Source organism: Dermacentor silvarum, chromosome 2, assembly GCF_013339745.2.
Source record: "Dermacentor silvarum isolate Dsil-2018 chromosome 2, BIME_Dsil_1.4, whole genome shotgun sequence".
Lineage (NCBI taxonomy): Eukaryota > Metazoa > Arthropoda > Arachnida > Ixodida > Ixodidae > Dermacentor > Dermacentor silvarum.
This window is the reverse complement of record NC_051155.1, coordinates 52,790,761-52,803,802: the sequence shown is the minus strand read 5'-3', so window position 1 is coordinate 52,803,802 and position 13,042 is coordinate 52,790,761. Positions and strand designations below refer to the sequence as shown.

General features: G+C 52.7%; 1 pseudogene; it reads right to left on the bottom strand.

Moving 5' to 3' along the window:
• Nucleotides 1-10,227: 10,227 nt before the first annotated feature.
• On the bottom strand, nt 10,228-12,471 carry LOC125943416 (myb/SANT-like DNA-binding domain-containing protein 3; annotated as a pseudogene).
• Nucleotides 12,472-13,042: the final 571 nt, after the last annotated feature.

The following is a 13,042-nucleotide window of genomic DNA, read 5'->3' as shown; positions in this document are numbered from 1 at the left end:
CTTGTCTGGCCGCGCTGCCTCCTTGCATTTTGATAAGCTCAGCACACCCCCTTATACACTCGGTGAGTTCGTTACCCCTCAAGGCGCGGTTCTCTCCGCACATCTATTTAACATTGCTCTCCTCCCCTTAGCCCATAAACTCAATGTCATGCCACACTTAAAGCATACCCTGTACGCTGATGATATTACCACATGGACCACTCATGGCTCTGACGGGGAAATTGAGGAAACTCTAGAATTAGCAGCCGACATCATCTCCGCTTACGCGTCATCTATCGGGCTTGAGTGATCCTCCTCTAAGTCCGCGCGCCTTCTAATTAGACCAAAATCTGCCGCTAACTCGTCCATCCAAATCACTTTACAGGAATTTAGATGGACGATTTAGACGAGTTAGTTACATTGCCTTGCATTTGTTGAACACCCCCACCCAAAATTTACCACGCATGGTAGAGCTCCGGTGGGTGCCGGCTCACTCTAGGAACCCCGGAAACGAGACTGCCGACAAATTAGCCCGAGGTTTGATTTGCCGGGCTCAGGACAGCCTTGATCCGGGCTTCTTGAGAGAGAGCGGGCGCACAGCTTTGCAGAGCAGACATGTATCCACAAGTATCCAGTTTGAACCATTCATCGGTCAGAAATCAAAACCTGAAACCCAGCAGAAGACCCAGCTCTGACGGAACGGTGCGGCACGGCTCATTCAAGGAGAAAGAACCGGCTTCCTCATTCCGAAAGAACCGCCGCTCACTTACTGAAGCACGGCTCAATTGCTCTTCAAAAGAGCGCTCAAACGATCCGGCTCTTTCCTGAGCACTCTCTTGGAACGGTTCCTCACGCTCACTAAACGAGAGAGAGCCCAGCCGGCTTCCTCTCTCCGAAAGAACCGCCGCTCACTTACTGAACCACGGCTCCCTCGCTCTTCAAAAGAGCGGCTCGCTCCTGAGCGCTCAGGAGCGAGCGGGATCTTTTGAAGAGCCAGGGAGCCGTGGCGAAAAGAGCGGCGCGCTCAGGGGTGAGCTGGATCTTTTGAAGAGAGAGAGAGAGAAACAACTTTATTTAAGTGAAAAAAAATTCACTGAAGGATGGTGGTCAGGCGGTGCCTGGCCGCCACCTCCTCGGCTCGTTGAATGGCCCGGAGTTGCACGTCGAGGCTAGAGTTCCGGAGCACGTTATCCCACGCTTCGGGCGAGGGAGTGGTCAGGAGATCAGGCGGGGGTGGGTCCTCGCTGCAGTCCCAGAGTATGTGGGCAAGGGTGGCGGTCGTGCCGCACTGCGAACAGTGTTGGCTAAAGAGGTCGGGGTATATGTGACTGTATATTTGCGGGCAAGGGAACGAATGGGTCTGAAGGCGGCGCCAAACGATTTGCTGGGGTTTCGTGAGTTTGGGGTGCGGTGGTGGTTTTGTTTGGCGAGCGAGGCGGTAGTGTTGCGCGATTTCGTGATACGAGGTCAGAGGCTCGCCGGCGCCCTCCTCGGGATCCGTGGCACTGCCCGCCGCTCGGTTGACGAATTCTCGAGCTTGCCGGTGGGCGGCCTCGTTTCCCGGGTTGCCCGCGTGTGCAGGGACCCAAACTAGTGAGATGGGTGGGGGGTCCTCGTCGTCAGACTGACGAGCGAGGGGTTGAAGAAGGCGTAGTGTGCCAGGGGTGACGGTGCCGCGAGCAAAGTGAAATATGGCAGTTTTCGAATCGCTAAGTATTGTAGTGTAACCGGCAGATGCCGCAAGCGCGATAGCCGCTTCTTCGGCTTCGGCGGGGTTTAGGGCGCGGACGGAGCCGGCGATGCGTAAGGACGTGGTCGTGTCCGAGGGAGTGCGGATAGCCATAACGCTGAGAGCGTACGCTTTCGACTGCGAGGTGTAACGGGCCGCATCTACATATGCTGCCTCTGTGCTTGAGGCGTAGGTCTCGTGCAGGGCCTGCGCCCTCGCCTGTCGACGCCCGTCGTGGTGACCGGCCAGCATGTTTTTCGGTAATGGTTTTACTACAAAGCGTTGTCGTATCGGAGAAGGTAGGCAGATCGGGTCTTGGCCAGAGGGCGATGCAGTGAGGCCGATGCGATCGAGGATCCACCGGCCGGTCTTGCTTCCGCGAAGACGTTGTATTTGGGCAGTGCGATGTGCCTCAATCAATTCGTCGAGGGTGTTGTGAAGACCGAGGCTCAGGAGATGTGTCGTGGAGGTGGTGGGGGCAAGGCCTAGAGCTAGCTTGTAGACCTTGCGAATGAGTCGTTCGACTCTGTCCTTTTCGGTGCGTAAAAGGCGGAGGTACGGTAGGGCGTAGGTGATGCGCGATATCACGAAGGCGTGAATGAGTTGGACAAGTTCCTTTTCGCGCATGCCTTGCCGGCGGGCAGACACGCGTGCGATGAGACGGGCCGTCTGTGTGACCGCAACGGTCAGCCGGTCGAGCGTGGTGGTGTTGTATTGGCCTGTTTGGACGTGAAGACCGAGGATTCGCATGTGGTTCACTTGCGGTAAAGCCGTGCCATTTACGTAGACTTGGATGGTCGGTAAAGAGGGGTGTTTGATCTTGCGGCGGTCGGGAGGTCTAAGCAGCAAGAGTTCAGATTTGCTCTCCGAACATTTGAGGCCTGCCTGCGTTGCGTGGTGAACGACGGCGTCGTTGGCACGTTGAAGGGTCTCTTCAATCTGGCCATCCGAGCCAGTGGCCGTCCACAGTGTAATATCGTCGGCATAGATGGTGTGGCCTAAGCCGGGGTTCTCGTCGAGTGAGGCAGGAAGTGTACTCATGACCAGATTGAAAAGAAATGGGGAGAGGACTGCCCCTTGAGGGGTGCCTCTGTCCCCGAGGTTCATTCGTGCGGACGTGAGGCCGCCGGCCAGTGAGAGCTCTACCGTTCGGTTTGAAAGGAATTCACATACTTAATTGTACGTGCGCTCGCCCGGATGTATGGCGGCAAGGTTCGAGGCAATAGCCGCGTGTTGCACCGTATCGAAGGCCTTGTGGAGGTCGATGCCGAGCAGGACGCGGGTTCCCGCGTGAGGCGGTGTCCGAAGTATGTCGTGATGTATTGGAACGAGTGCGTCTTGCGTGGAAAGATGGGCACGGAACCCCAGCATCGTCGGTGGAAACAGGTCGTTCTCTTCCGCGTAAGTTTGCAGTCTGGCGAGGACTACGTGTTCGATCAATTTGCCGAGGCACGAGGTGAGCGAGATGGGACGTAAGTTGGCGATATCCATCTTTTTGCCCGGTTTCGGGATGAACACGAGTTTCGCGTGTTTCCATTCTTGAGGTAGTTTGCCCGAATGCCAGCACTCGTTTGCATATTGCGTGAGTGCGACAACCGATTTGTTGTCGAGGTTTCTTAGTACTTTGTTTGTAACGCCATCGTGACCGGGCGCCGAGGTCGTGTGAAGTTTGAGAAGAGCCGCATACATTTCGGCCTCCGTAAAATCGGCGTCAAGCGTGGGGTTTGGATCGCCATTTTAAGGGGGCAACGGTGGTGGCGGTGTATTCGGTGGGGCAAGGCCCACGTAGCGGTCGGCTAGCTCGTCGAGTAAGTCGGCGTCCGTTCCCGGGTAGTTGTGCAGGAGCTGTTGCAGCTGTTTCTGGGCTGACGACTTTGAAGTGCCGGGATCGAGCAAGTGACGCAGAAGATGCCAAGTTTTCTTGCTGCTCATCTGCCCGTTCAGGCCGTCGCACAACTGGCCCCACTGTTGCCGCGCGAGGGCGTGACTGTGGCTTTCGATATCGCGTGCGAGCGCCTCGATGCGGCGGCGCAGCTTCCTGTTGTGTCGTTGCCGTCGCCACCTGCGGAGGAGGCTCGCATGCGCATCCCACACGTGCAGAAGACGAGAGTCAGTCGTAGGCGAATCGGTGGCGGTCGCTTCTATCTCGCGCGTCGTGATGTTCACGTGCTCGTGCAAAGAAGAGATCCAGTCGCGGAGGTCGGTGATGGCGTCCGGGGCTTGCTCTTCGCGCAGCTTGCGGAACTTGGGCCATTCCGTGATGCGTGCCGTGGGCTTGGGCTTCTTGCAGACGAATGTCTGCACTGTGGTCGCAAGGATGTAGTGATCGCTGCCCGTAAGTAGGCCCGTGTTCTCCCAGGACGCTCGCGTCACGTTCTTGCAAAACGTGAGGTCTGGCGAGGTGTCGCGGCATACGCTGTTGCCCATTCGGGTGGGCGGCTGTTGCGGGTCGTTTAGCAAAGTAAGGCGCAGATCCTGCAAGAGGGACCATAGCTTTTTGCCTCGGGGGTTTGTGTGCATGTAGCCCCAGTCAGGGTGGCGTGCGTTGAAATCGCCGAGCACGAGCAGTTGTGCGTCGCCGGCGAGTGCTAGTGTTTTGCGAAAAAGATGAGAGAAATTTTCTACGGCTGCTCGCGGGGAACAATAAACGTTCAGAACGAATAGCGACCGGTCCATGCGTTTTCGTGGTAGGATTTCGACGAGTGTGTGTGGGATGTCTGTGTATTCTATATCGTGCTGTGTGGCCGTGAGGTTGTTGTGTACAAGCGTGGAAGTGCAAGGGGAGCCGTGCGGGTCGAGCTGCTGGTAGGCCGCGTAGCTAGGAAGGGTGGCTGGGGCGGACGTTTCTTGCAACGCGATGACGTCCGCAATTGATTCAGTGTTTGCCTGCGGATCGTTTTGTAATTTCTTTATGAGTTGCTGCAGATGGCCGTTTTTTGCGGTACCCCCTGCAGTTCCACTGCCATACGATCAGATTTGTACGAGCCATGATTAATTCATGGGAGTGGCCCCTTGCGGCGTGGAGGGGCGACTGCGCGATGAGGAGCGGTGGCGTCCAAGATGCTTATGAACGCTAGTGAGCGCATTTTCTGTGTGGTGCTTCAGAGTGTTGTACGAAGCGTGCGTGTTGCCGATTGCCTGCTCTAGATTTGCGAAGCGGGCATCTATGGCTTGTTGCATGGTATTGAGACGGGTCTCGAATTTCGCATCCAAGGCGTTAAAGCAGGATTCGAGCTTTGCGTCGCTGGCTTGAAATGCCTCAGCTACGGCTTTCGTGACTGCCCCTGTAATGGATGCGTCTATTTGAAGCGACTCAGTTGAAGTGGTGGCTTTACGCTTTCCCGCAGCGGCGGCTTGCGGCGGCTGCTGCTGTGGGACGGTGGTTGTTACGGGCGGTTGGGTGAGGGCCCTATTCAATTTGGAGTCGAGCGACTGTATGTGCTTAGTGAGGTTTTCTATTTGGGATAGGAGTGTTGAGATTTGGGACTGCTGCGAGGACAATCGGGCCTTAAGAGAGGTATTCTCTCTGACCAGCTCCCTCACCTGTGTGTCTTGCGACGGGTCCTGTGACGACGACTTCAGCGAGGACGGCGGTCCTTGGGCCCAGGCAACCTTCGTGGGGCCGGACGACGACTGCGACGAGCCCTTGGTCGAATCCAAGGAACAGTCGAGCGATGTCGAAGCGCCCCGGGAGGACGAGGCCAAGAAGTAGCGGCTGGTTGACGGGGTCCTCGAGCGGGACGGAGATCTGTTGCCGGTGCGGGATCTCGAGCGACTGGCCCGTTCTTGCTGCGGTGGTTGGCCGAGAGGCGGGAAAGACTGATCGCGGGACGGCGAGCGGCCGGTTCGTAGGATCGACGGTCGTCGAGGCGATTTAGACCGGTTTGAGTTTGGACCGGATGGCGTTGGCTTCTTCACGAAGCGATATTTACAGTTGGAACTGTTTGTGGTGTGTCCGCCGTTGCAAACAATGCAGCGGGCCTGGCATGTCGGCTGGGCGTCTTGCGGGGCCGGCGGGTGGTCTTCGCCGCAACGGGAACAGCGGTTGCGTCTGGGATGAGGGCACACGTCGGTTCGGTGGCCCACCTTGCGACAATTGAAGCAGGCTTCCACCTTCCGATAGAAAGGGTAGAGGCGTATGTGCACGCCGTGGTAAAATATCCATCGGGGTAGATGATCCCCGAGCATCGTGACGAGTATGTGACTGGTCCGTCCCATACGGCGGCCGCCCACCACGGGCATATTCGGGTTGCTCTCCTGTAGGTCTTGCAGGATTTCTTCATCAGAAAAATTGTCGAATGCGTGGAACATGATCCCACGAAACGCATCGTCTGGCGGCGGGGCGTAAATGTGAATTTCGATGGCCTGGTCCCCGAATTTTAGGGACGTAACTTGAAGGTACGTCTTTGCTCGAGCTGAGTCTTGCACGCTTAGAGTGAATGTATTGTTGGTAGGGTGGACCCTCACTTGGTCGCGGGACGCCGGCGGCTGGTCTGGTAGCGACGCTGCCTTGAGTAGGGCTTCGTATAGTTGCCAGGGCGGCAGCTTCGTGAGGTCGATTGGGGCTTTGGGCCATCCCACGATGTGGATGGCGTCGGCCGGCATCCTGGGTTAAGGGGCCGCGTCGTCGCTGGGGTGGCGGTCGTGGCTTCGGATCGTTGCGAGGTGGCCGCGTTTGCTCGGCGTCCTTCGGGTCCGGCGTGGCTTGGCGAAGCTCGAGCCTTCGCTTCTCCTGGGCACGAAAACCGGGCGGCGGCTGCCAAGAGTCGTCCTCCCATTCGTCGGTCGAGATCGTGTTTCCTTCTACTACGCACTTCATGTCGGTGGGCGGCCGGGTGCGGTAGGAAAGGCGGGCGGCCGCGAGAGAACGCGCGGCCGCGCTGAGCCTAGGCGCGCAACTGCGCTAGGCCCAACCGTCGGGCGAGAAAATGTGGTCGAGGGAAAAAGAAACTCTCACTTGAGAATGGCCGTCAGAAAGCACGTGAAATTGGTATCCACGGGTTCGGAAACACTTCGCGCACCCACTCGTGCAAAAAGCATTTACCTAAAGAACATTTACGGCGAGAAAGTCGGAAAATCACGGAGCTCGATGCGGATGCGTCCGTTGGCTCCGAGCGCCGGCAGCGTTCTCCCATCTTTTGAAGAGCGAGGGAGCCGTGGCGAAAAGAACGGGTCGCATCTGAGCGCTCAGGAGCGAGCCGGATCTTTTGAGCCGCTCTTTTGAAGAGCGAGGGAGCCGTGGTTCAATAAGTGAGCGGCGGTTCTTTCGTAGAATCGTTCTTCAGGCGAAGACGAGGGTGTGAAGGCGACTCTTGTGAGGAAGGGCGGGAGGGCAATCGCTTTCTCTTACTGGTAATAGATAGAGCGGAAGTCTCACCCAGCAGAAGACCCGGCTCTGACGGAACTGCATCGGCACGGCTCTCTGAATGCGAGAAAACCGGCTCCCTTTCTCCAAAACAACCGCCGCTCATTTCTACTGAACCGCCGCTCACTCGCTCTTTAAAAAGAGCTGCTCACAAGATCCGGCTCGCTCCTGAGCGACCCATCTCTACTGCATCATACACGTAATAATTACAGCGCTACCCAAAACAAGACTAGCCGCAGCAATCCGCGCCAATCCACAACGATGTATCCATTCAGTGAGTCGTGTTCCTGTTGTTATACCTGTTTCATCGCAACGTGCCCGCTGTGCTTCTTTTGTTTCTATTTTTTGTGTGCGTGTGTGTCTGCGTTTTTCTTTTTCGGAGATGCCGAATGCGGAATCATCAGCAAGTGCTCGGAGACAAGCGCCGCGCTTTACCGAGGACGAAATATTATTTTAGTAGGCCTCGTGGAGAGACGCAAGCATATTTTGGAATGCAAAAAACAGACGTCGCGTCGCTGAATAGGAAAACAGAGCCGTGGGAGGACCTCTGTAAGCTATACAATTCCAATCATGGAGTCACACATAGAGACCCCGAGCAGCTCAAGAAATACTGGGGTAACATGAAGCAAAAGTGGAAGGAGGAACGCTCAGAAGAGAAGCGCAAAGTTATTAAAACAGGTGGGTGCTTTCTAATCATGCCTCATAAGTGCACGCTAACAGCAGCGTTTCGCAATATTCATTTGTGTTTGTATACAAGCTCCGCATTGGATCGTAGGGCATTTATTACACTCGATGCGGCGGTGGAGTGTCGCCGACTCTCCCTTACTAACTTAAGCCCGGCCGACATGGTGCGATTTTGCAGTGTATTTTTCGCAGCTACGATTTCCGCAAATGCGAAATTGGCAATCCAGTTTCACATGGATCCACCGCATCTGCGTTTTCGCAGGGAAGTTCAGCACGCCGAATATCAAAAATTAGCACGCACGAAGGGTCCGGCGGCCTATTTCCCGCAGTTGCGAATTCGCAGACAAAATGGCACCATGTGAAACGGGCGTTACGCAAAAGTCATCCGTGACCGGTGGTCTCGGGGCACTGCGTACCTTTCGCGTTGACCATTGTTATGCAAAAAGCAGTATCCTACTCGTCCTGCAGCTTTATTGTAATACTTCACAGATATGGAAGTAATTCGATGTGTTTGTGGCTGCACTGGTCACCTCGTAGCCTCAGTATCGTCCTCGCAATTTATCTGCTGCAGATGCGCGCTGTACTGGCGCTCTGCTGCTACTGCAGCTAAAGCACACGACTTGATAATGAATGACATCGGATGGTCATTAATCTGAAAACAAAAAGTCTAGCTAAGAATGGTGGGGACTAATTGCCTATCGATGGGCAATTAATAGCCAATCAATAGCTAGTCGATAATCGATCAATAATCAATAAATTCCGGAAATTGCTGGGGATGACTTGGTAGTGCTTAGCCTAGCCCAAATACGTGGCCAATACCTTACGATAGCCAATCGACAGCCAATCAATAGCTAATCAATAATAGATCAATAATCAATAAGTTCGGATAACTTTGTAATGCTTAGCCTATCCCCAATACGTGGCCAATATCTTGCAATAGACAATAAATAGCCAATCAATAGCTAATCGATAATCAATCAATAATAAATAAATTCCGGGAAATGCTGGGGATGACTTGGTAGTACTTAGTCTAGCCCAAAAGCCAGGACTAGCTTCCCACCAATTAGTCCCCACCATTCTTAGCTAGACTTACCCAGGCTCAGCTTCGCTAGTTCACAGGTGTATGTGCCATTGCGCTTGGACCCCTTCTACAGTGCTGCCAGGATTGGCCCACATTTTTGGATTCAGCGGACACATTAGGCCCGGCTGAAACAGCTCCGCTGTTAAAAATGAGAACTTCATCTGTTTTACTATTTTCTTTGATAAGATATAGTCATCTGATAAGATATACAGTCAAGAGAGCGGTGTGGATCTGAGAACAAACGAGGATAACCGATATTCTAGTTGACATTAAGCGGCAAAAATGGAGCTGGGCAGGCCATGTAATGCGTAGGATTGATAACCGATGGACCATTAGAGCTACAGAATGGATACCAAGAGAAGGGAAGTGCAGTCCAGGACGGCAGAAAACTAGGTGGGGTGATGAAGTTAGGAAATTCGCAGGCGCAAATTGGAATCAGCTAGCGCAAGACAGAATTAATTGGAGATCGCAGGGAGAGGCCTTCGTCCTGCAGTGGACATAAATATAGACTGATGATGATGATGACAGTCATCTTGCACGTGTCACTTCAGCTTGGCACAGAATGCATTGAACCATGCAATGCATAACGGTCGCGTGTGCTCGAAGGCCTACTTAGGCCCTTCAATGAGCGGGCCCGAGTCTGGCCGGGTTCGTGGCTTCAAGCCCGAGCCCGGCCGGGCCCGCAGCCTCAAGCCCGAGCCCGGCCCGGGCCCGCGGCTTTAAGCCCGGGCCCGGCCTGAGCCCGCCGACAAACGCTTCGGACGGCCCCGCCCGGTCCGTGGGCCGGGCCCGTGCAGTGCTCTAATACATATACCCATAACTACGCATGCGTACACAACATAGTATATATATATATATATATATATATATATATATATATGCGTTGTCGTAAGAATAAAGCGGTTGTTAGTCAGCGCCAGTGCTTGTCTCTTCTTTGTGGTTTGTCCTGGGTGTTCCTGGCGATTTTTTATCACCTTAAAATACTACGTACCAACTAGCCCCAACCAAAGTTTTATTACACTTTAATTTGCTGAGTGTGTGAGACAGTGTTGACTGTCTACTTCCTACAACTGCTCAGACCACTGCTCGTAGCCAGCTTTCTCATATACATGAAAAGTTTTACATTGTGTATTCACCCGCTGTAAGAAAGGAAGAATTTGGACATCTTTTATTTGTGTCCACCTCCCTGCAGGCTCTTCAGTTTCAAATCTTCAATTTCCTTTTGTTTTTGTAAAATAGCCATTTTCACCTTATGCTCATTATTCTTTTTTTAGCATGTCATTGTGATCTTCTTGAAGCAACCTTAGGCGCAGGGAGTGCTCCTCGCGCAGCAATGCAAAACGCACATCTGCTTCCTCCCCCAGTGTTTTCTGAAGCAGCTATTCTGCCTCAGGGGACCACAGGAGTGCTTTCCGTCTCGGGTGGCACAGGATCTCCTTCTGCGCTTTCATTTGCAGGTATCACTGATGAAGGCATGATGACGGTACATGGTATGGCAGTGCTTGACCGTGGTAGTGTGGCAGTGTGTTCGTTCACTTGGGTATCCCTGTCCGTTTGAATGTCTTGTAGTAGTTCATACGTGGGGCTCCGGGGTTGGTAGTCATCCTCTGCAAAAACAAAATTGCACCCTTCATCAAGAGCATGCACAGCACATTACACAAGGCATGGAAGGAGCTACCGTATTCACAAAATGCTATTTGATTTGAACTGTTGGCTATATTGTTAGTAATAAGGCAATTTTACATTCCCTACACAGATGGCATAATGTGGCTGCAGACAGCTTTGCTATAGACATTGCACCACTTCATCTCAACTAGAACACTGCTCTTCTCTGTTAGTGTATATCACCTCATCATGCTATTAAAGAAATGTCACGTCTTGATGCAGTGTTTGTGTTAAATGCATATAGTTACACATTCAGCTAGTCTTTGTAAGGAAAAAAATTATATTACATAATGATAGCGATCAGCAATGACAAGTAAATTATGGGGTTTTACGTGCGAAAACACCATCTGATTATGAGGCAAGCTGTAAAGGGGGACTCCGGAATAATTTGGAACACCTGGGGTTCTTTAACAAAAAAAATGAGTTGTAGCACTTGGAATAATTAATGTTCCAATGAGGCGCGTAAATATTTAAAGCTTTACTAGCTTGTTTCGTAACTACTGTAAATGCACAAAAATATGTAATATATAGTACCAAAGCTGTCGTAGAGCGGATCCTCCTCTCCTGTGACCATGGGCCACAGTAGCCACAGAACAGGCTCACTGTCAACAGGGGCCAAGTACGACGCTCCATGGCTGTCATCCGTGTTGGCAATGCGGGTCGTCATGTGACCGGCCACTGCCCCCACAAGCGCTGAAACTGTACTCATGGGTGGTGGGAGCGGTCCTCCTCCTAAAAGTAGCATTGCACTTATTCAGATGACACCAACTTGAATGCGCGCCTTAAAAGTAATTCTTACAGAAAAATAAAAGTACACGACGGAATTTTTGCCAGTATAAAGACTGAGGAATACAGCTCAAATCTGCTAGGATAAACGATCACATAAAGTGCCATACTGGTTCTATGCAAACTTACTCCCACTGTCAAATAACAGCTGTTTGCTTTCAGATTAATGACCATCCGATGTCATTCATTATCAAGTCGTGTGCTTTAGCTGCAGTAGCAGCAGAGCGCCAGTACAGCGCGCATCTGCAGCAGATAAATTGCGAGGACGATACTGAGGCTACGAGGTGACCAGTGCAGCCACAAACACGTCGAATTACTTCCATATCTGTGCAGTATTACAATAAAGCTGCAGGACGAGTAGGATACTGCTTTTTGCATAACAATGGTCAACGCGAAAGGTACGCAGTGCCCCGAGACCACCGGTCACGGATGACTTTTGCGTAACGCCCGTTTCACATGGTGCCATTTTGTCTGCGAATTCGCAACTGCGGGAAATAGGCCGCCGGACCCTTCGTGCGTGCTAATTTTTGATATTCGGCGTGCTGAACTTCCCTGCGAAAACGCAGATGCGGTGGATCCATGTGAAACTGGATTGCCAATTTCGCATTTGCGGAAATCGTAGCTGCGAAAAATACACTGCAAAATCGCACCATGTCGGCCGGGCTTAAGTTAGTAAGGGAGAGTCGGCGACACTCCACCGCCGCATCGAGTGTAATAAATGCCCTACGATCCAATGCGGAGCTTGTATACAAACACAAATCAATATTGCGAAACGCTGCTGTTAGCGTGCACTTATGAGGCATGATTAGAAAGCACCCACCTGTTTTAATAACTTTGCGCTTCTCTTCTGAGCGTTCCTCCTTCCACTTTTGCTTCATGTTACCCCAGTATTTCTTGAGCTGCTCGGGGTCTCTATGTGTGACTCCATGATTGGAATTGTATAGCTTACAGAGCTCTTCCCACGTCTCTGTTTTCCTATTCAGCGACGCGACGTCTGTTTTTTGCATTCCAAAATATGCTTGCGTCTCTCCACGAGGCCTACTAAAATAATATTTTCGTCCTCGGTAAAGCGCGGCGCTCGTCTCCGAGCACTTGCTGATGATTCCGCATTCGGCATCTCCGAAAAAGAAAAACGCAGACACACACGCACACAAAAAATAGAAACAAAAGAAGCACAGCGGGCACGTTGCGACGAAACAGGTATAACAACAGGAACACGACTCACTGAATGGATACATCGTTGTGGATTGGCGCGGATTGCTGCGGCTAGTCTTGTTTTGGGTAGCGCTGTAATTATTACGTGTATGATGCAGTAGAGATGGGTCGCTCAGGAGCGAGCCGGATCTTGTGAGCAGCTCTTTTTAAAGAGCGAGTGAGCGGCGGTTCAGTAGAAATGAGAGGCGGTTGTTTTGGAGAAAGGGAGCCGGTTTTCTCGCATTCAGAGAGCCGTGCCGATGCGTTCCGTCAGAGCCGGGTCTTCTGCTGGGTGCGACTTCCGCTCTATCTATTACCAGTAAGAGAAAGCGATTGCCCTCCCGCCCTTCCTCACAAGAGTCACCTTCACCCCCTCGCCTTCGCCTGAAGAACGATTCTACGAAAGAACCGCCGCTCACTTATTGAACCACGGCTCCCTCGCTCTTCAAAAGAGCGGCTCAAAAGATCCGGCTCGCTCCTGAGCGCTCAGATGCGACCCGTTCTTTTCGCCACGGCTCCCTCGCTCTTCAAAAGATCCGGCTCACCCCTGAGCGCTCAG